We start from the raw sequence: 22,843 nt of genomic DNA on the forward strand, positions 1-22,843 counted from the left end.
AAAAAAAGTTTTTCAGTGTAAGCTAATAGCAGTCAGTGTCCTTAAAGCGTGTGTGAGGCCTTCAGCGTGTGCTCTGCCAACCTCAGCAAGTGTACTTTGCCACTCATATCTGATGTCTCTATAGCGTGCTTTTACAAAGCAAAAACGTTTTTCAGTGTAAGTTAATAGCAGTCAGTGTCCTTAAAGCGGGTGTCAGGCCTTCAGCGTGTGCTCTGCCAACTTCAGCAAGTGTACTTTTCCACTCATATCTGGTGTCTCTATAGCGTGCCTTTACAAAGAAAAAAAGGTTTTCAGTGTAAGCTAATAGCAGTCAGTGTCCTTAAAGCGGGTGTCAGGCCTTCAGCGTGTGCTCTGCCAACCTCAGCAAGTGTACTTTGCCACTCATATCTGGTGTCTCTATAGTGTGCTTTTACAAAGCAAAAACGTTTTTCAGTGTAAGTTAATAGCAGTCAGTGTCCTTAAAGCGGGTGTCAGGCCTTCAGCGTATGCTCTGCCAACCTCAGCAAGTGTACTTTGCCACTCATATCTGGTGTCTCTATAGCGTGCTTTTACAAAGCAAAAACGGTTTTCAGTGTAAGTTAATAGCAGTCAGTGTTCTTAAAGCGGGTGTCAGGCCTTCAGCGTGTGCTCTGCCAACCTCAGCAAGTGCACTTTGCCACTCATATCTGGTGTCTCTATAGCGTGCCTTTACAAAGAATAAAAAAGTTTTTCAGTGTAAGCTAATAGCAGTCAGTGTCCTTAAAGCGCGTGTCAGGCCTTCAGCGTGTGCTCTGCCAACCTCAGCAAGTGTACTTTGCCACTCATATCTGGTGTCTCTATAGCGTGCTTTTACAAAGAAAAAAAGTTTTTCAGTGTAAGCTAATAGCAGTCAGTGTCCTTAAAGCGGGTGTCAGGCCTTCAGCGTGTGCTCTGCCAATCTCATCAAGTGTACTTTGCAACTGATATCTGCTGTCTCTATAGCGTGCTTTTACAAAGAAAAAAAGTTTTTCGGTGTAAGCTAATAGCAGTCAGTGTCCTTAAAGCGGGTGTCAGGCCTTCAGCGTGTGCTCTGCCAACCTCAGCAAGTGTACTTTTCCACTCATATCTGGTGTCTCTATAGCGTGCATTTACAAAGAAAAAAAGTTTTTCAGTGTAAGCTAATAGCAGTCAGTGTCCTTAAAGCGGGTGTCAGGCCTTCAGCGTGTGCTCTGCCAAACTCAGCAAGTGTACTTTGCCACTGATATCTGCTGTCTCTAAAGCGTGCTTTTACAAAGAAAAAAAGTTTTTCAGTGTACGCTAATAGCAGTCAGTGTCCTTAAAGCAGGTGTCAGGCCTTCAGCGTGTGCTCTGCCAACCTCAGCAAGTGTACTTTGCCACTCATATCTGGTGTCTCTATAGCGTGCTTTTACAAAGAAAAAAAGTTTTTCATTGTAAGCTAATAGCAGTCAGTGTCGTTAAAGCAGGTGTCAGGCCTTCAGCGTGTGCTCTGCCAACCTCAGCAAGTGTACTTTGCCACTCATATCTGGTGTCTCTATAGCGTGCTTTTACAAAGAAAAAAGTTTTTCATTGTAAGCTAATAGCAGTCAGTGTCCTTAAAGCGGGTGTCAGGCCTTCAGCGTGTGCTCTGCCAACCTCAGCAAGTGTACTTTGCCACTCATATCTGGTGTCTCTATAGCGTGCTTTTACAAAGCAAAAACGTTTTTCAGTGTAAGTTAATAGCAGTCAGTGTCCTTAAAGCGGGTGTCAGGCCTTCAGCGTGTGCTCTGCCAACCTCAGCAAGTGGACTTTGCCACTCATATCTGGTGTCTCAATAGTGTGCCTTTACAAAGAATAAAAAAAGTTTTTCAGTGTAACCTAATAGCAGTCAGTGTCCTTAAAGCGCGTGTCAGGCCTTCAGCGTGTGCTCTGCCAACCTCAGCAAGTGTACTTTGCCACTCATATCTGGTGTCTCTATAGCGTGCTTTTACAAAGAAAAAAAGTTTTTCAATGTAAGCTAATAGCAGTCAGTGTCCTTAAAGCGGGTGTCAGGCCTTCAGCGTCTGCTCTTCCAACCTCAGCAAGTGTACTTTTCCACTCATATCTGGTGTCTCTATAGCGTGCCTTTACAAAGAAAAAAAAGTTTTTCAGTGTAAGCTAATAGCAGTCAGTGTCCTTAAAGCGCGTGTGAGGCCTTCAGCGTGTGCTCTGCCAACCTCAGCAAGTGTACTTTGCCACTCATATCTGATGTCTCTATAGCGTGCTTTTACAAAGCAAAAACGTTTTTCAGTGTAAGTTAATAGCAGTCAGTGTCCTTAAAGCGGGTGTCAGGCCTTCAGCGTGTGCTCTGCCAACTTCAGCAAGTGTACTTTTCCACTCATATCTGGTGTCTCTATAGCGTGCCTTTACAAAGAAAAAAAGTTTTTCAGTGTAAGCTAATAGCAGTCAGTGTCCTTAAAGCGGGTGTCAGGCCTTCAGCGTGTGCTCTGCCAACCTCAGCAAGTGTACTTTGCCACTCATATCTGGTGTCTCTATAGCGTGCTTTTACAAAGCAAAAACGTTTTTCAGTGTAAGTTAATAGCAGTCAGTGTCCTTAAAGCGGGTGTCAGGCCTTCAGCGTGTGCTCTGCCAACCTCAGCAAGTGTACTTTGCCACTCATATCTGGTGTCTCTATAGCGTGCTTTTACAAAGCAAAAACGTTTTTCAGTGTAAGTTAATAGCAGTCAGTGTTCTTAAAGCGGGTGTCAGGCCTTCAACGTGTGCTCTGCCAACCTCAGCAAGTGCACTTTGCCACTCATATCTGGTGTCTCTATAGCGTGCCTTTACAAAGAATAAAAAAGTTTTTCAGTGTAAGCTAATAGCAGTCAGTGTCCTTAAAGCGCGTGTCAGGCCTTCAGCGTGTGCTCTGCCAACCTCAGAAAGTGTACTTTGCCACTCATATCTGGTGTCTCTATAGCGTGCCTTTACAAAGAAAAAAAGTTTTTCAGTGTAAGCTAATAGCAGTCAGTGTCCTTAAAGCGGGTGTCAGGCCTTCAGCGTGTGCTCTGCCAACCTCAGCAAGTGTACTTTGCCACTCATATCTGGTGTCTCTATAGCGTGCTTTTACAAAGCAAAAACGTTTTTCAGTGTAAGTTAATAGCAGTCAGTGTCCTTAAAGCGGGTGTCAGGCCTTTAGCGTGTGCTCTGCCAACCTCAGCAAGTGTACTTTTCAACTCATATCTGGTGTCTCTATAGCATGCCTTTACAAAGAAAACAAGTATTTCAGTGTAAGCTAATAGCAGTCAGTGTCCTTAAAGCGGGTGTCAGGCCTTCAGCGTGTGCTCTGCCAACCTCTGCCAGTGTACTTTGCCACTTATATCTGGTGTCTCTATAGCGTGATTTTACAAAGAAAAAAAGTTTTTCAATGTAAGCTAATAGCAGTCAGTGTCCTTAAAGCGGGTGTCAGGCCTTCAGCGTCTGCTCTGCCAACCTCAGCAAGTGTACTTTTCCACTCATATCTGGTGTCTCTATAGCGTGCCTTTACAAAGAAAAAAAGTTTTTCAGTGTAAGCTAATAGCAGTCAGTGTCCTTAAAGCGGGTGTCAGGCCTTCAGCGTGTGCTCTGCCAACCTCAGCAAGTGTACTTTGCCACTCATATCTGGTGTCTCTATAGCGTGCTTTTACAAAGCAAAAACGTTTTTCAGTGTAAGTTAATAGCAGTCAGTGTCCTTAAAGCGGGTGTCAGGCCTTCAGCGTGTGCTCTGCCAACCTCAGCAAGTGTACTTTGCCACTCATATCTGGTGTCTCTATAGCGTGCTTTTACAAAGCAAAAACGTTTTTCAGTGTAAGTTAATAGCAGTCAGTGTTCTTAAAGCGGGTGTCAGGCCTTCAGCGTGTGCTCTGCCAACCTCAGCAAGTGCACTTTGCCACTCATATCTGTTGTCTCTATAGCGTGCCTTTACAAAGAATAAAAAAGTTTTTCAGTGTAAGCTAATAGCAGTCAGTGTCCTTAAAGCGCGTGTCAGGCCTTCAGCGTGTGCTCTGCCAACCTCAGCAAGTGTACTTTGCCACTCATATCTGGTGTCTCTATAGCGTGCCTTTACAAAGAAAAAAAGTTTTTCAGTGTAAGCTAATAGCAGTCAGTGTCCTTAAAGCGGGTGTCAGGCCTTCAGCGTGTGCTCTGCCAACCTCAGCAAGTGTACTTTGCCACTCATATCTGGTGTCTCTATAGCGTGCTTTTACAAAGCAAAAAGTTTTTCAGTGTAAGTTAATAGCAGTCAGTGTCCTTAAAGCGGGTGTCAGGCCTTCAGCGTGTGCTCTGCCAACCTCAGCAAGTGTACTTTGCCACTCATATCTGGTGTCTCTATAGCGTGCTTTTACAAAGCAAAAACGTTTTTCAGTGTAAGTTAATAGCAGTCAGTGTTCTTAAAGCGGGTGTCAGGCCTTCAGCGTGTGCTCTGCCAACCTCAGCAAGTGCACTTTGCCACTCATATCTGGTGTCTCTATAGCGTGCCTTTACAAAGAATAAAAAAGTTTTTCAGTGTAAGCTAATAGCAGTCAGTGTCCTTAAAGCGCGTGTCAGGCCTTCAGCGTGTGCTCTGCCAACCTCAGCAAGTGTACTTTGCCACTCATATCTGGTGTCTCTATAGCGTGCCTTTACAAAGAAAAAAAGTTTTTCAGTGTAAGCTAATAGCAGTCAGTGTCCTTAAAGCGGGTGTCAGGCCTTCAGCGTGTGCTCTGCCAACCTCAGCAAGTGTACTTTGCCACTCATATCTGGTGTCTCTATAGCGTGCTTTTACAAAGCAAAAAGTTTTTCAGTGTAAGTTAATAGCAGTCAGTGTCCTTAAAGCGGGTGTCAGGCCTTCAGCGTGTGCTCTGCCAACCTCAGCAAGTGTACTTTGCCACTCATATCTGGTGTCTCTATAGCGTGCTTTTACAAAGCAAAAACGTTTTTCAGTGTAAGTTAATAGCAGTCAGTGTTCTTAAAGCGGGTGTCAGGCCTTCAGCGTGTGCTCTGCCAACCTCAGCAAGTGCACTTTGCCACTCATATCTGGTGTCTCTATAGCGTGCCTTTACAAAGAATAAAAAAGTTTTTCAGTGTAAGCTAATAGCAGTCAGTGTCCTTAAAGCGCGTGTCAGGCCTTCAGCGTGTGCTTTGCCAACCTCAGCAAGTGTACTTTGCCACTCATATCTGGTGTCTCTATAGCGTGCCTTTACAAAGGAAAAACGTTTTTCAGTGTAAGCTAATAGCAGTCAGTGTCCTTAAAGCGGGTGTCAGGCCTTCAGCGTGTGCTCTGCCAACCTCAGCAAGTGTACTTTGCCACTCATATCTGGTGTCTCTATAGCGTGCTTTTACAAAGCAAAAACTTTTTCAGTGTAAGTTAATAGCAGTCAGTGTCCTTAAAGCGGGTGTCAGGCCTTTAGCGTGTGCTCTGCCAACCTCAGCAAGTGTACTTTTCAACTCATATCTGGTGTCTCTATAGCATGCCTTTACAAAGAAAACAAGTATTTCAGTGTAAGGTAATAGCAGTCAGTGTCCTTAAAGCGGGTGTCAGGCCTTCAGCGTGTGCTCTGCCAACCTCTGCCAGTGTACTTTGCCACTTATATCTGGTGTCTCTATAGCGTGCTTTTACAAAGAAAAAAAGTTTTTCAATGTAAGCTAATAGCAGTCAGTGTCCTTAAAGCGGGTGTCAGGCCTTCAGCGTCTGCTCTGCCAACCTCAGCAAGTGTACTTTTCCACTCATATCTGGTGTCTCTATAGCGTGCCTTTACAAAGAAAAAAAAGTTTTTCAGTGTAAGCTAATAGCAGTCAGTGTCCTTAAAGCGCGTGTGAGGCCTTCAGCGTGTGCTCTGCCAACCTCAGCAAGTGTACTTTGCCACTCATATCTGATGTCTCTATAGCGTGCTTTTACAAAGCAAAAACGTTTTTCAGTGTAAGTTAATAGCAGTCAGTGTCCTTAAAGCGGGTGTCAGGCCTTCAGCGTGTGCTCTGCCAACTTCAGCAAGTGTACTTTTCCACTCATATCTGGTGTCTCTATAGCGTGCCTTTACAAAGAAAAAAAGTTTTTCAATGTAAGCTAATAGCAGTCAGTGTCCTTAAAGCGGGTGTCAGGCCTTCAGAGTCTGCTCTGCCAACCTCAGCAAGTGTACTTTGCCACTCATATCTGGTGTCTCTATAGCGTGCCTTTACAAAGAAAAAAAGTTTTTCAGTGTAAGCTAATAGCAGTCAGTGTCCTTAAAGCGGGTGTCAGGCCTTCAGCGTGTGCTCTGCCAACCTCAGCAAGTGTACTTTGCCACTCATATCTGGTGTCTCTATAGCGTGCTTTTACAAAGCAAAAAGTTTTTCAGTGTAAGTTAATAGCAGTCAGTGTCCTTAAAGCGGGTGTCAGGCCTTCAGCGTGTGCTCTGCCAACCTCAGCAAGTGTACTTTGCCACTCATATCTGGTGTCTCTATAGCGTGCTTTTACAAAGCAAAAACGTTTTTCAGTGTAAGTTAATAGCAGTCAGTGTTCTTAAAGCGGGTGTCAGGCCTTCAGCGTGTGCTCTGCCAACCTCAGCAAGTGCACTTTGCCACTCATATCTGGTGTCTCTATAGCGTGCCTTTACAAAGAATAAAAAAGTTTTTCAGTGTAAGCTAATAGCAGTCAGTGTCCTTAAAGCGCGTGTCAGGCCTTCAGCGTGTGCTCTGCCAACCTCAGCAAGTGTACTTTGCCACTCATATCTGGTGTCTCTATAGCGTGCCTTTACAAAGGAAAAACGTTTTTCAGTGTAAGCTAATAGCAGTCAGTGTCCTTAAAGCGGGTGTCAGGCCTTCAGCGTGTGCTCTGCCAACCTCAGCAAGTGTACTTTGCCACTCATATCTGGTGTCTCTATAGCGTGCTTTAACAAAGCAAAAACTTTTTCAGTGTAAGTTAATAGCAGTCAGTGTCCTTAAAGCGGGTGTCAGGCCTTTAGCGTGTGCTCTGCCAACCTCAGCAAGTGTACTTTTCAACTCATATCTGGTGTCTCTATAGCATGCCTTTACAAAGAAAACAAGTATTTCAGTGTAAGGTAATAGCAGTCAGTGTCCTTAAAGCGGGTGTCAGGCCTTCAGCGTGTGCTCTGCCAACCTCTGCCAGTGTACTTTGCCACTTATATCTGGTGTCTCTATAGCGTGCTTTTACAAAGAAAAAAAGTTTTTCAATGTAAGCTAATAGCAGTCAGTGTCCTTAAAGCGGTGTCAGGCCTTCAGCGTCTGCTCTGCCAACCTCAGCAAGTGTACTTTTCCACTCATATCTGGTGTCTCTATAGCGTGCCTTTACAAAGAAAAAAAAGTTTTTCAGTGTAAGCTAATAGCAGTCAGTGTCCTTAAAGCGCGTGTGAGGCCTTCAGCGTGTGCTCTGCCAACCTCAGCAAGTGTACTTTGCCACTCATATCTGATGTCTCTATAGCGTGCTTTTACAAAGCAAAAACGTTTTTCAGTGTAAGTTAATAGCAGTCAGTGTCCTTAAAGCGGGTGTCAGGCCTTCAGCGTGTGCTCTGCCAACTTCAGCAAGTGTACTTTTCCACTCATATCTGGTGTCTCTATAGCGTGCCTTTACAAAGAAAAAAAGTTTTTCAGTGTAAGCTAATAGCAGTCAGTGTCCTTAAAGCGGGTGTCAGGCCTTCAGCGTGTGCTCTGCCAACCTCAGCAAGTGTACTTTGCCACTCATATCTGGTGTCTCTATAGCGTGCTTTTACAAAGCAAAAACATTTTTCAGTGTAAGTTAATAGCAGTCAGTGTCCTTAAAGCGGGTGTCAGGCCTTCAGCGTGTGCTCTGCCAACCTCAGCAAGTGTACTTTGCCACTCATATCTGGTGTCTCTATAGCGTGCTTTTACAAAGCAAAAACGTTTTTCAGTGTAAGTTAATAGCAGTCAGTGTTCTTAAAGCGGGTGTCAGGCCTTCAGCGTGTGCTCTGCCAACCTCAGCAAGTGCACTTTGCCACTCATATCTGGTGTCTCTATAGCGTGCCTTTACAAAGAATAAAAAAGTTTTTCAGTGTAAGCTTATAGCAGTCAGTGTCCTTAAAGCGGGTGTCAGGCCTTCAGCGTCTGCTCTGCCAACCTCAGCAAGTGTACTTTTCCACTCATATCTGGTGTCTCTATAGCGTGCCTTTACAAGAGAAAAAAAGTTTTTCAGTGTAAGCTAATAGCAGTCAGTGTCCTTAAAGCGGGTGTCAGGCCTTCAGCGTGTGCTCTGCCAACCTCAGCAAGTGTACTTTGCCACTCATATCTGGTGTCTCTATAGCGTGCTTTTACAAAGCAAAAAAGTTTTTCAGTGTAAGCTAATAGCAGTCAGTGTCCTTAAAGCGGGTGTCAGGCCTTCAGCGTGTGCTCTGCCAAACTCAGCAAGTGTACTTTGCCACTGATATCTGCTCTCTCTATAGCATGCTTTTACAAAGAAAAAAGTTTTTCAGTGTAAGCTAATAGCAGTCAGTGTCCTTAAAGCGGGTGTCAGGCCTTCAGCGTGTGCTCTGCCAACCTCAGCAAGTGTACTTTTCCACTCATATCTGCTGTCTCTATAGCGTGCTTTTACAAAGAAAAAAGGTTTTCAGTGTAAGCTAATAGCAGTCAGTGTCCTTAAAGCGGGTGTCAGGCCTTCAGCGTGTGCTCTGCCAAACTCAGCAAGTGTACTTTGCCACTGATATCTGCTCTCTCTATAGCATGCTTTTACAAAGAAAAAAGTTTTTCAGTGTAAGTTAATAGCAGTCAGTGTCCTTAAAGCGGGTGTCAGGCCTTCAGCGTGTGCTCTGCCAACCTCAGCAAGTGTACTTTGCCACTTATATCTGGTGTCTCTATAGCGTGCTTTTACAAAGAAAAAAAGTTTTTCAGTGTAAGCTAATAGCAGTCAGTGTCCTTAAAGCGCGTGTCAGGCCTTCAGCGTGTGCTCTGCCAACCTCAGCAAGTGTACTTTGCCACTCATATCTGGTGTCTCTATAGCGTGCCTTTACAAAGAAAAAAAGTTTTTCAGTGTAAGCTAATAGCAGTCAGTGTCCTTAAAGCGGGTGTCAGGCCTTCAGCGTGTGCTCTGCCAACCTCAGCAAGTGTACTTTGCCACTCATATCTGGTGTCTCTATAGCGTGCTTTTACAAAGCAAAAAGTTTTTCAGTGTAAGTTAATAGCAGTCAGTGTCCTTAAAGCGGGTGTCAGGCCTTCAGCGTGTGCTCTGCCAACCTCAGCAAGTGTACTTTGCCACTCATATCTGGTGTCTCTATAGCGTGCTTTTACAAAGCAAAAACGTTTTTCAGTGTAAGTTAATAGCAGTCAGTGTTCTTAAAGCGGGTGTCAGGCCTTCAGCGTGTGCTCTGCCAACCTCAGCAAGTGCACTTTGCCACTCATATCTGGTGTCTCTATAGCGTGCCTTTACAAAGAATAAAAAAGTTTTTCAGTGTAAGCTAATAGCAGTCAGTGTCCTTAAAGCGCGTGTCAGGCCTTCAGCGTGTGCTCTGCCAACCTCAGCAAGTGTACTTTGCCACTCATATCTGGTGTCTCTATAGCGTGCCTTTACAAAGAAAAAAAGTTTTTCAGTGTAAGCTAATAGCAGTCAGTGTCCTTAAAGCGGGTGTCAGGCCTTCAGCGTGTGCTCTGCCAACCTCAGCAAGTGTACTTTGCCACTCATATCTGGTGTCTCTATAGCGTGCTTTTACAAAGCAAAAAGTTTTTCAGTGTAAGTTAATAGCAGTCAGTGTCCTTAAAGCGGGTGTCAGGCCTTCAGCGTGTGCTCTGCCAACCTCAGCAAGTGTACTTTGCCACTCATATCTGGTGTCTCTATAGCGTGCTTTTACAAAGCAAAAACGTTTTTCAGTGTAAGTTAATAGCAGTCAGTGTTCTTAAAGCGGGTGTCAGGCCTTCAGCGTGTGCTCTGCCAACCTCAGCAAGTGCACTTTGCCACTCATATCTGGTGTCTCTATAGCGTGCCTTTACAAAGAATAAAAAAGTTTTTCAGTGTAAGCTAATAGCAGTCAGTGTCCTTAAAGCGCGTGTCAGGCCTTCAGCGTGTGCTTTGCCAACCTCAGCAAGTGTACTTTGCCACTCATATCTGGTGTCTCTATAGCGTGCCTTTACAAAGGAAAAACGTTTTTCAGTGTAAGCTAATAGCAGTCAGTGTCCTTAAAGCGGGTGTCAGGCCTTCAGCGTGTGCTCTGCCAACCTCAGCAAGTGTACTTTGCCACTCATATCTGGTGTCTCTATAGCGTGCTTTTACAAAGCAAAAACTTTTTCAGTGTAAGTTAATAGCAGTCAGTGTCCTTAAAGCGGGTGTCAGGCCTTTAGCGTGTGCTCTGCCAACCTCAGCAAGTGTACTTTTCAACTCATATCTGGTGTCTCTATAGCATGCCTTTACAAAGAAAACAAGTATTTCAGTGTAAGGTAATAGCAGTCAGTGTCCTTAAAGCGGGTGTCAGGCCTTCAGCGTGTGCTCTGCCAACCTCTGCCAGTGTACTTTGCCACTTATATCTGGTGTCTCTATAGCGTGCTTTTACAAAGAAAAAAAGTTTTTCAATGTAAGCTAATAGCAGTCAGTGTCCTTAAAGCGGGTGTCAGGCCTTCAGCGTCTGCTCTGCCAACCTCAGCAAGTGTACTTTTCCACTCATATCTGGTGTCTCTATAGCGTGCCTTTACAAAGAAAAAAAAGTTTTTCAGTGTAAGCTAATAGCAGTCAGTGTCCTTAAAGCGCGTGTGAGGCCTTCAGCGTGTGCTCTGCCAACCTCAGCAAGTGTACTTTGCCACTCATATCTGATGTCTCTATAGCGTGCTTTTACAAAGCAAAAACGTTTTTCAGTGTAAGTTAATAGCAGTCAGTGTCCTTAAAGCGGGTGTCAGGCCTTCAGCGTGTGCTCTGCCAACTTCAGCAAGTGTACTTTTCCACTCATATCTGGTGTCTCTATAGCGTGCCTTTACAAAGAAAAAAAGTTTTTCAATGTAAGCTAATAGCAGTCAGTGTCCTTAAAGCGGGTGTCAGGCCTTCAGAGTCTGCTCTGCCAACCTCAGCAAGTGTACTTTGCCACTCATATCTGGTGTCTCTATAGCGTGCCTTTACAAAGAAAAAAAGTTTTTCAGTGTAAGCTAATAGCAGTCAGTGTCCTTAAAGCGGGTGTCAGGCCTTCAGCGTGTGCTCTGCCAACCTCAGCAAGTGTACTTTGCCACTCATATCTGGTGTCTCTATAGCGTGCTTTTACAAAGCAAAAAGTTTTTCAGTGTAAGTTAATAGCAGTCAGTGTCCTTAAAGCGGGTGTCAGGCCTTCAGCGTGTGCTCTGCCAACCTCAGCAAGTGTACTTTGCCACTCATATCTGGTGTCTCTATAGCGTGCTTTTACAAAGCAAAAACGTTTTTCAGTGTAAGTTAATAGCAGTCAGTGTTCTTAAAGCGGGTGTCAGGCCTTCAGCGTGTGCTCTGCCAACCTCAGCAAGTGCACTTTGCCACTCATATCTGGTGTCTCTATAGCGTGCCTTTACAAAGAATAAAAAAGTTTTTCAGTGTAAGCTAATAGCAGTCAGTGTCCTTAAAGCGCGTGTCAGGCCTTCAGCGTGTGCTCTGCCAACCTCAGCAAGTGTACTTTGCCACTCATATCTGGTGTCTCTATAGCGTGCCTTTACAAAGGAAAAACGTTTTTCAGTGTAAGCTAATAGCAGTCAGTGTCCTTAAAGCGGGTGTCAGGCCTTCAGCGTGTGCTCTGCCAACCTCAGCAAGTGTACTTTGCCACTCATATCTGGTGTCTCTATAGCGTGCTTTAACAAAGCAAAAACTTTTTCAGTGTAAGTTAATAGCAGTCAGTGTCCTTAAAGCGGGTGTCAGGCCTTTAGCGTGTGCTCTGCCAACCTCAGCAAGTGTACTTTTCAACTCATATCTGGTGTCTCTATAGCATGCCTTTACAAAGAAAACAAGTATTTCAGTGTAAGGTAATAGCAGTCAGTGTCCTTAAAGCGGGTGTCAGGCCTTCAGCGTGTGCTCTGCCAACCTCTGCCAGTGTACTTTGCCACTTATATCTGGTGTCTCTATAGCGTGCTTTTACAAAGAAAAAAAGTTTTTCAATGTAAGCTAATAGCAGTCAGTGTCCTTAAAGCGGTGTCAGGCCTTCAGCGTCTGCTCTGCCAACCTCAGCAAGTGTACTTTTCCACTCATATCTGGTGTCTCTATAGCGTGCCTTTACAAAGAAAAAAAAGTTTTTCAGTGTAAGCTAATAGCAGTCAGTGTCCTTAAAGCGCGTGTGAGGCCTTCAGCGTGTGCTCTGCCAACCTCAGCAAGTGTACTTTGCCACTCATATCTGATGTCTCTATAGCGTGCTTTTACAAAGCAAAAACGTTTTTCAGTGTAAGTTAATAGCAGTCAGTGTCCTTAAAGCGGGTGTCAGGCCTTCAGCGTGTGCTCTGCCAACTTCAGCAAGTGTACTTTTCCACTCATATCTGGTGTCTCTATAGCGTGCCTTTACAAAGAAAAAAAGTTTTTCAATGTAAGCTAATAGCAGTCAGTGTCCTTAAAGCGGGTGTCAGGCCTTCAGAGTCTGCTCTGCCAACCTCAGCAAGTGTACTTTTCCACTCATATCTGGTGTCTCTATAGCGTGCCTTTACAAAGAAAAAAAGTTTTTCAGTGTAAGCTAATAGCAGTCAGTGTCCTTAAAGCGGGTGTCAGGCCTTCAGCGTGTGCTCTGCCAACCTCAGCAAGTGTACTTTGCCACTCATATCTGGTGTCTCTATAGCGTGCTTTTACAAAGCAAAAACATTTTTCAGTGTAAGTTAATAGCAGTCAGTGTCCTTAAAGCGGGTGTCAGGCCTTCAGCGTGTGCTCTGCCAACCTCAGCAAGTGTACTTTGCCACTCATATCTGGTGTCTCTATAGCGTGCTTTTACAAAGGAAAAACGTTTTTCAGTGTAAGTTAATAGCAGTCAGTGTTCTTAAAGCGGGTGTCAGGCCTTCAGCGTGTGCTCTGCCAACCTCAGCAAGTGCACTTTGCCACTCATATCTGGTGTCTCTATAGCGTGCCTTTACAAAGAATAAAAAAGTTTTTCAGTGTAAGCTTATAGCAGTCAGTGTCCTTAAAGCGGGTGTCAGGCCTTCAGCGTCTGCTCTGCCAACCTCAGCAAGTGTACTTTTCCACTCATATCTGGTGTCTCTATAGCGTGCCTTTACAAGAGAAAAAAAGTTTTTCAGTGTAAGCTAATAGCAGTCAGTGTCCTTAAAGCGGGTGTCAGGCCTTCAGCGTGTGCTCTGCCAACCTCAGCAAGTGTACTTTGCCACTCATATCTGGTGTCTCTATAGCGTGCTTTTACAAAGCAAAAAAGTTTTTCAGTGTAAGCTAATAGCAGTCAGTGTCCTTAAAGCGGGTGTCAGGCCTTCAGCGTGTGCTCTGCCAAACTCAGCAAGTGTACTTTGCCACTGATATCTGCTCTCTCTATAGCATGCTTTTACAAAGAAAAAAGTTTTTCAGTGTAAGCTAATAGCAGTCAGTGTCCTTAAAGCGGGTGTCAGGCCTTCAGCGTGTGCTCTGCCAACCTCAGCAAGTGTACTTTTCCACTCATATCTGCTGTCTCTATAGCGTGCTTTTACAAAGAAAAAAGGTTTTCAGTGTAAGCTAATAGCAGTCAGTGTCCTTAAAGCGGGTGTCAGGCCTTCAGCGTGTGCTCTGCCAAACTCAGCAAGTGTACTTTGCCACTGATATCTGCTCTCTCTATAGCATGCTTTTACAAAGAAAAAAGTTTTTCAGTGTAAGTTAATAGCAGTCAGTGTCCTTAAAGCGGGTGTCAGGCCTTCAGCGTGTGCTCTGCCAACCTCAGCAAGTGTACTTTGCCACTTATATCTGGTGTCTCTATAGCGTGCTTTTACAAAGAAAAAAAGTTTTTCAATGTAAGCTAATAGCAGTCAGTGTCCTTAAAGCGGGTGTCAGGCCTTCAGCGTGTGCTCTGCCAACCTCAGCAAGTGTACTTTTCCACTCATATCTGGTGTCTCTATAGCATGCTTTTACAATGAAAAAAAGTTTTTCAGTGTAAGCTAATAGCAGTCAGTGTCCTTAAAGCGGGTGTCAGGCCTTCAGCGTCTGCTCTGCCAACCTCAGCAAGTGTACTTTTCCACTCATATCTGGTGTCTCTATAGCGTGCCTTTACAAAGAAAAAAAGTTTTTCAGTGTAAGCTAATAGCAGTCAGTGTCCTTAAAGCGGGTGTCAGGCCTTCAGCGTGTGCTCTGCCAACCTCAGCAAGTGTACTTTTCCACTCATATCTGGTGTCTCTATAGCATGCTTTTACAATGAAAAAAAGTTTTTCAGTGTAAGCTAATAGCAGTCAGTGTCCTTAAAGCGGGTGTCAGGCCTTCAGCGTCTGCTCTGCCAACCTCAGCAAGTGTACTTTTCCACTCATATCTGGTGTCTCTATAGCGTGCCTTTACAAAGAAAAAAAGTTTTTCAGTGTAAGCTAATAGCAGTCAGTGTCCTTAAAGCGGGTGTCAGGCCTTCAGCGTGTGCTCTGCCAACCTTAGCAAGTGTACTTTGCCACTCATATCTGGTGTCTCTATAGCGTGCTTTTACAAAGCAAAAACGTTTTTCAGTGTAAGTTAATAGCAGTCAGTGTTCTTAAAGCGGGTGTCAGGCCTTCAGCGTGTGCTCTGCCAACCTCAGCAAGTGCACTTTGCCACTCATATCTGGTGTCTCTATAGCGTGCCTTTACAAAGAATAAAAAAGTTTTTCAGTGTAAGCTAATAGCAGTCAGTGTCCTTAAAGCGCGTGCCAGGCCTTCAGCGTGTGCTCTGCCAACCTCAGCAAGTGTACTTTGCCACTCATATCTGGTGTCTCTATAGCGTGCCTTTACAAAGAAAAAAAGTTTTTCAGTGTAAGCTAATAGCAGTCAGTGTCCTTAAAGCGGGTGTCAGTCCTTCAGCGTGTGCTCTGCCAACCTCAGCAAGTGTACTTTGCCACTCATATCTGGTGTCTCTATAGCGTGCTTTTACAAAGCAAAAACGTTTTTCAGTGTAAGTTAATAGCAGTCAGTGTCCTTAAAGCGGGTGTCAGGCCTTTAGCGTGTGCTCTGCCAACCTCAGCAAGTGTACTTTTCAACTCATATCTGGTGTCTCCATAGCGTGCTTTTACAAAGCAAAAACGTTTTTCAGTGTAAGTTAATAGCAGTCAGTGTCCTTAAAGCGGGTGTCAGGCCTTCAGCGTGTGCTCTGCCAACCTCTGCCAGTGTACTTTGCCACTTATATCTGGTGTCTCTATAGCGTGCTTTTACAAAGAAAAAAAGTTTTTCAATGTAAGCTAATAGCAGTCAGTGTCCTTAAAGCGGGTGTCAGGCCTTCAGCGTCTGCTCTGCCAACCTCAGCAAGTGTACTTTTCCACTCATATCTGGTGTCTCTATAGCGTGCCTTTACAAAGAAAAAAAGTTTTTCAGTGTAAGCTAATAGCAGTCAGTGTCCTTAAAGCGGGTGTCAGGCCTTCAGCGTGTGCTCTGCTAACCTCAGCAAGTGTACTTTGCCACTCATATCTGGTGTCTCTATAGCGTGCTTTTACAAAGCAAAAACATTTTTCAGTGTAAGTTAATAGCAGTCAGTGTCCTTAAAGCGGGTGTCAGGCCTTCAGCGTGTGCTCTGCCAACCTCAGCAAGTGTACTTTGCCACTCATATCTGATGTCTCTATAGCGTGCTTTTACAAAGCAAAAACGTTTTTCAGTGTAAGTTAATAGCAGTCAGTGTCCTTAAAGCGGGTGTCAGGCCTTCAGCGTGTGCTCTGCCAACTTCAGCAAGTGTACTTTTCCACTCATATCTGGTGTCTCTATAGCGTGCCTTTACAAAGAAAAAAAGTTTTTCAGTGTAAGCTAATAGCAGTCAGTGTCCTTAAAGCGGGTGTCAGGCCTTCAGCGTGTGCTCTGCCAACTTCAGCAAGTGTACTTTTCCACTCATATCTGGTGTCTCTATAGCGTGCCTTTACAAAGAAAAAAAGTTTTTTAGTGTAAGCTAATAGCAGTCAGTGTCCTTAAAGCGGGTGTCAGGCCTTCAGCGTGTGCTCTGCTAACCTCAGCAAGTGTACTTTGCCACTCATATCTGGTGTCTCTATAGCGTGCTTTTACAAAGCAAAAACATTTTTCAGTGTAAGTTAATAGCAGTCAGTGTCCTTAAAGCGGGTGTCAGGCCTTCAGCGTGTGCTCTGCCAACCTCAGCAAGTGTACTTTGCCACTCATATCTGGTGTCTCTATAGCGTGCTTTTACAAAGCAAAAACGTTTTTCAGTGTAAGTTAATAGCAGTCAGTGTTCTTAAAGCGGGTGTCAGGCCTTCAGCGTGTGCTCTGCCAACCTCAGCAAGTGCACTTTGCCACTCATATCTGGTGTCTCTATAGCGTGCCTTTACAAAGAATAAAAAAGTTTTTCAGTGTAAGCTAATAGCAGTCAGTGTCCTTAAAGCGGGTGTCAGGCCTTCAGCGTGTGCTCTGCTAACCTCAGCAAGTGTACTTTGCCACTCATATCTGGTGTCTCTATAGCGTGCTTTTACAAAGCAAAAACATTTTTCAGTGTAAGTTAATAGCAGTCAGTGTCCTTAAAGCGGGTGTCAGGCCTTCAGCGTGTGCTCTGCCAACCTCAGCAAGTGTACTTTGCCACTCATATCTGGTGTCTCTATAGCGTGCTTTTACAAAGCAAAAACGTTTTTCAGTGTAAGTTAATAGCAGTCAGTGTTCTTAAAGCGGGTGTCAGGCCTTCAGCGTGTGCTCTGCCAACCTCAGCAAGTGCACTTTGCCACTCATATCTGGTGTCTCTATAGCGTGCCTTTACAAAGAATAAAAAAGTTTTTCAGTGTAAGCTAATAGCAGTCAGTGTCCTTAAAGCGGGTGTCAGGCCTTCAGCGTCTGCTCTGCCAACCTCAGCAAGTGTACTTTTCCACTCATATCTGGTGTCTCTATAGCGTGCCTTTACAAAGAAAAAAAGTTTTTCAGTGTAAGCTAATAGCAGTCAGTGTCCTTAAAGCGGGTGTCAGGCCTTCAGCGTGTGCTCTGCCAACCTCAGCAAGTGTACTTTGCCACTCATATCTGGTGTCTCTATAGCGTGCTTTTACAAAGCAAAAATGTTTTTCAGTGTAAGCGAATAGCAGTCAGTGTCCTTAAAGCGGGTGTCAGGCCTTCAGCGTGTGCTCTGCCAAACTCAGCAAGTGTACTTTGCCACTGATATCTGCTCTCTCTATAGCATGCTTTTACAAAGAAAAAAGTTTTTCAGTGTAAGCTAATAGCAGTCAGTGTCCTTAAAGCGGGTGTCAGGCCTTCAGCGTGTGCTCTGCCAACCTCAGCAAGTGTACTTTGCCACTTATATCTGGTGTCTCTATAGCGTGCTTTTACAAAGAAAAAAAGTTTTTCAATGTAAGCTAATAGCAGTCAGTGTCCTTAAAGCGGGTGTCAGGCCTTCAGCATGTGCTCTGCCAACCTCAGCAAGTGTACTTTGCCACTCATATCTGCTGTCTCTATAGCGTGCTTTTACAAAGAAAAAAAGTTTTTCAGTGTAAGCTAATAGCAGTCAGTGTCCTTAAAGCGGGTGTCAGGCCTTCAGCGTGTGCTCTGCCAACCTCAGCAAGTGTACTTTTCCACTCATATCTGGTGTCTCTATAGCGTGCCTTTACAAAGAAAAAAGGTTTTCAGTGTAAGCTAATAGCAGTCAGTGTCCTTAAAGCGGGTGTCAGGCCTTCAGCGTGTGCTCTGCCAAACTCAGCAAGTGTACTTTGCCACTGATATCTGCTCTCTCTATAGCATGCTTTTACAAAGAAAAAAGTTTTTCAGTGTAAGCTAATAGCAGTCAGTGTCCTTAAAGCGGGTGTCAGGCCTTCAGCGTGTGCTCTGCCAACCTCAGCAAGTGTACTTTGCCACTTATATCTGGTGTCTCTATAGCGTGCTTTTACAAAGAAAAAAAGTTTTTCAATGTAAGCTAATAGCAGTCAGTGTCCTTAAAGCGGGTGTCAGGCCTTCAGCGTCTGCTCTGCCAACCTCAGCAAGTGTACTTTTCCACTCATATCTGTTGTCTCTATAGCATGCTTTTACAATGAAAAAAAGTTTTTCAGTGTAAGCTAATAGCAGTCAGTGTCCTTAAAGCGGGTGTCAGGCCTTCAGCGTCTGCTCTGTCAACCTCAGCAAGTGTACTTTTCCACTCATATCTGGTGTCTCTATAGCATGCTTTTACAATGAAAAAAAGTTTTTCAGTGTAAGCTAATAGCAGTCAGTGTCCTTAAAGCGGGTGTCAGGCCTTCAGCGTCTGCTCTGCCAACCTCAGCAAGTGTACTTTTCCACTCATATCTGGTGTCTCTATAGCGTGCCTTTACAAAGAAAAAAAGTTTTTCAGTGTAAGCTAATAGCAGTCAGTGTCCTTAAAGCGGGTGTCAGGCCTTCAGCGTGTGCTCTGCCAACCTCAGCAAGTGTACTTTGCCACTCATATCTGGTGTCTCTATAGCGTGCTTTTACAAAGCAAAAAAGTTTTTCAGTGTAAGCTAATAGCAGTCAGTGTCCTTAAAGCGGGTGTCAGGCCTTCAGCGTGTGCTCTGCCAAACTCAGCAAGTGTACTTTGCCACTGATATCTGCTCTCTCTATAGCATGCTTTTACAAAGAAAAAAGTTTTTCAGTGTAAGCTAATAGCAGTCAGTGTCCTTAAAGCGGGTGTCAGGCCTTCAGCGTGTGCTCTGCCAACCTCAGCAAGTGTACTTTGCCACTTATATCTGGTGTCTCTATAGCGTGCTTTTACAAAGAAAAAAAGTTTTTCAATGTAAGCTAATAGCAGTCAGTGTCCTTAAAGCGGGTGTCAGGCCTTCAGCGTGTGCTCTGCCAACCTCAGCAAGTGTACTTTTCCACTCATATCTGGTGTCTCTATAGCATGCTTTTACAATGAAAAAAAGTTTTTCAGTGTAAGCTAATAGCAGTCAGTGTCCTTAAAGCGGGTGTCAGGCCTTCAGCGTGTGCTCTGCCAACCTTAGCAAGTGTACTTTGCCACTCATATCTGGTGTCTCTATAGCGTGCTTTTACAAAGCAAAAACGTTTTTCAGTGTAAGTTAATAGCAGTCAGTGTTCTTAAAGCGGGTGTCAGGCCTTCAGCGTGTGCTCTGCCAACCTCAGCAAGTGCACTTTGCCACTCATATCTGGTGTCTCTATAGCGTGCCTTTACAAAGAATAAAAAAGTTTTTCAGTGTAAGCTAATAGCAGTCAGTGTCCTTAAAGCGCGTGCCAGGCCTTCAGCGTGTGCTCTGCCAACCTCAGCAAGTGTACTTTGCCACTCATATCTGGTGTCTCTATAGCGTGCCTTTACAAAGAAAAAAAGTTTTTCAGCGTAAGCTAATAGCAGTCAGTGTCCTTAAAGCGGGTGTCAGTCCTTCAGCGTGTGCTCTGCCAACCTCAGCAAGTGTACTTTGCCACTCATATCTGGTGTCTCTATAGCGTGCTTTTACAAAGCAAAAACGTTTTTCAGTGTAAGTTAATAGCAGTCAGTGTCCTTAAAGCGGGTGTCAGGCCTTTAGCGTGTGCTCTGCCAACCTCAGCAAGTGTACTTTTCAACTCATATCTGGTGTCTCCATAGCATGCCTTTACAAAGAAAACAAGTATTTCAGTGTAAGCTAATAGCAGTCAGTGTCCTTAAAGCGGGTGTCAGGCCTTCAGCGTGTGCTCTGCCAACCTCTGCCAGTGTACTTTGCCACTTATATCTGGTGTCTCTATAGCGTGCTTTTACAAAGAAAAAAAGTTTTTCAATGTAAGCTAATAGCAGTCAGTGTCCTTAAAGCGGGTGTCAGGCCTTCAGCGTCTGCTCTGCCAACCTCAGCAAGTGTACTTTTCCACTCATATCTGGTGTCTCTATAGCGTGCCTTTACAAAGAAAAAAAGTTTTTCAGTGTAAGCTAATAGCAGTCAGTGTCCTTAAAGCGGGTGTCAGGCCTTCAGCGTGTGCTCTGCTAACCTCAGCAAGTGTACTTTGCCACTCATATCTGGTGTCTCTATAGCGTGCTTTTACAAAGCAAAAACATTTTTCAGTGTAAGTTAATAGCAGTCAGTGTCCTTAAAGCGGGTGTCAGGCCTTCAGCGTGTGCTCTGCCAACCTCAGCAAGTGTACTTTGCCACTCATATCTGATGTCTCTATAGCGTGCTTTTACAAAGCAAAAACGTTTTTCAGTGTAAGTTAATAGCAGTCAGTGTCCTTAAAGCGGGTGTCAGGCCTTCAGCGTGTGCTCTGCCAACTTCAGCAAGTGTACTTTTCCACTCATATCTGGTGTCTCTATAGCGTGCCTTTACAAAGAAAAAAAGTTTTTCAGTGTAAGCTAATAGCAGTCAGTGTCCTTAAAGCGGGTGTCAGGCCTTCAGCGTGTGCTCTGCCAACTTCAGCAAGTGTACTTTTCCACTCATATCTGGTGTCTCTATAGCGTGCCTTTACAAAGAAAAAAAGTTTTTCAGTGTAAGCTAATAGCAGTCAGTGTCCTTAAAGCGGGTGTCAGGCCTTCAGCGTGTGCTCTGCTAACCTCAGCAAGTGTACTTTGCCACTCATATCTGGTGTCTCTATAGCGTGCTTTTACAAAGCAAAAACATTTTTCAGTGTAAGTTAATAGCAGTCAGTGTCCTTAAAGCGGGTGTCAGGCCTTCAGCGTGTGCTCTGCCAACCTCAGCAAGTGTACTTTGCCACTCATATCTGGTGTCTCTATAGCGTGCTTTTACAAAGCAAAAACGTTTTTCAGTGTAAGTTAATAGCAGTCAGTGTTCTTAAAGCGGGTGTCAGGCCTTCAGCGTGTGCTCTGCCAACCTCAGCAAGTGCACTTTGCCACTCATATCTGGTGTCTCTATAGCGTGCCTTTACAAAGAATAAAAAAGTTTTTCAGTGTAAGCTAATAGCAGTCAGTGTCCTTAAAGCGGGTGTCAGGCCTTCAGCGTGTGCTCTGCTAACCTCAGCAAGTGTACTTTGCCACTCATATCTGGTGTCTCTATAGCGTGCTTTTACAAAGCAAAAACATTTTTCAGTGTAAGTTAATAGCAGTCAGTGTCCTTAAAGCGGGTGTCAGGCCTTCAGCGTGTGCTCTGCCAACCTCAGCAAGTGTACTTTGCCACTCATATCTGGTGTCTCTATAGCGTGCTTTTACAAAGCAAAAACGTTTTTCAGTGTAAGTTAATAGCAGTCAGTGTTCTTAAAGCGGGTGTCAGGCCTTCAGCGTGTGCTCTGCCAACCTCAGCAAGTGCACTTTGCCACTCATATCTGGTGTCTCTATAGCGTGCCTTTACAAAGAATAAAAAAGTTTTTCAGTGTAAGCTAATAGCAGTCAGTGTCCTTAAAGCGGGTGTCAGGCCTTCAGCGTCTGCTCTGCCAACCTCAGCAAGTGTACTTTTCCACTCATATCTGGTGTCTCTATAGCGTGCCTTTACAAAGAAAAAAAGTTTTTCAGTGTAAGCTAATAGCAGTCAGTGTCCTTAAAGCGGGTGTCAGGCCTTCAGCGTGTGCTCTGCCAACCTCAGCAAGTGTACTTTGCCACTCATATCTGGTGTCTCTATAGCGTGCTTTTACAAAGCAAAAATGTTTTTCAGTGTAAGCGAATAGCAGTCAGTGTCCTTAAAGCGGGTGTCAGGCCTTCAGCGTGTGCTCTGCCAAACTCAGCAAGTGTACTTTGCCACTGATATCTGCTCTCTCTATAGCATGCTTTTACAAAGAAAAAAGTTTTTCAGTGTAAGCTAATAGCAGTCAGTGTCCTTAAAGCGGGTGTCAGGCCTTCAGCGTGTGCTCTGCCAACCTCAGCAAGTGTACTTTGCCACTTATATCTGGTGTCTCTATAGCGTGCTTTTACAAAGAAAAAAAGTTTTTCAATGTAAGCTAATAGCAGTCAGTGTCCTTAAAGCGGGTGTCAGGCCTTCAGCATGTGCTCTGCCAACCTCAGCAAGTGTACTTTGCCACTCATATCTGCTGTCTCTATAGCGTGCTTTTACAAAGAAAAAAAGTTTTTCAGTGTAAGCTAATAGCAGTCAGTGTCCTTAAAGCGGGTGTCAGGCCTTCAGCGTGTGCTCTGCCAACCTCAGCAAGTGTACTTTTCCACTCATATCTGGTGTCTCTATAGCGTGCCTTTACAAAGAAAAAAGGTTTTCAGTGTAAGCTAATAGCAGTCAGTGTCCTTAAAGCGGGTGTCAGGCCTTCAGCGTGTGCTCTGCCAAACTCAGCAAGTGTACTTTGCCACTGATATCTGCTCTCTCTATAGCATGCTTTTACAAAGAAAAAAGTTTTTCAGTGTAAGCTAATAGCAGTCAGTGTCCTTAAAGCGGGTGTCAGGCCTTCAGCGTGTGCTCTGCCAACCTCAGCAAGTGTACTTTGCCACTTATATCTGGTGTCTCTATAGCGTGCTTTTACAAAGAAAAAAAGTTTTTCAATGTAAGCTAATAGCAGTCAGTGTCCTTAAAGCGGGTGTCAGGCCTTCAGCGTCTGCTCTGCCAACCTCAGCAAGTGTACTTTTCCACTCATATCTGTTGTCTCTATAGCATGCTTTTACAATGAAAAAAAGTTTTTCAGTGTAAGCTAATAGCAGTCAGTGTCCTTAAAGCGGGTGTCAGGCCTTCAGCGTCTGCTCTGTCAACCTCAGCAAGTGTACTTTTCCACTCATATCTGGTGTCTCTATAGCATGCTTTTACAATGAAAAAAAGTTTTTCAGTGTAAGCTAATAGCAGTCAGTGTCCTTAAAGCGGGTGTCAGGCCTTCAGCGTCTGCTCTGCCAACCTCAGCAAGTGTACTTTTCCACTCATATCTGGTGTCTCTATAGCGTGCCTTTACAAAGAAAAAAAGTTTTTCAGTGTAAGCTAATAGCAGTCAGTGTCCTTAAAGCGGGTGTCAGGCCTTCAGCGTGTGCTCTGCCAACCTCAGCAAGTGTACTTTGCCACTCATATCTGGTGTCTCTATAGCGTGCTTTTACAAAGCAAAAAAGTTTTTCAGTGTAAGCTAATAG

This window comes from Pelobates fuscus, chromosome 1 (genome assembly GCF_036172605.1).
Source record: "Pelobates fuscus isolate aPelFus1 chromosome 1, aPelFus1.pri, whole genome shotgun sequence".
NCBI classification, from domain to species: Eukaryota; Metazoa; Chordata; class Amphibia; order Anura; family Pelobatidae; genus Pelobates; species Pelobates fuscus.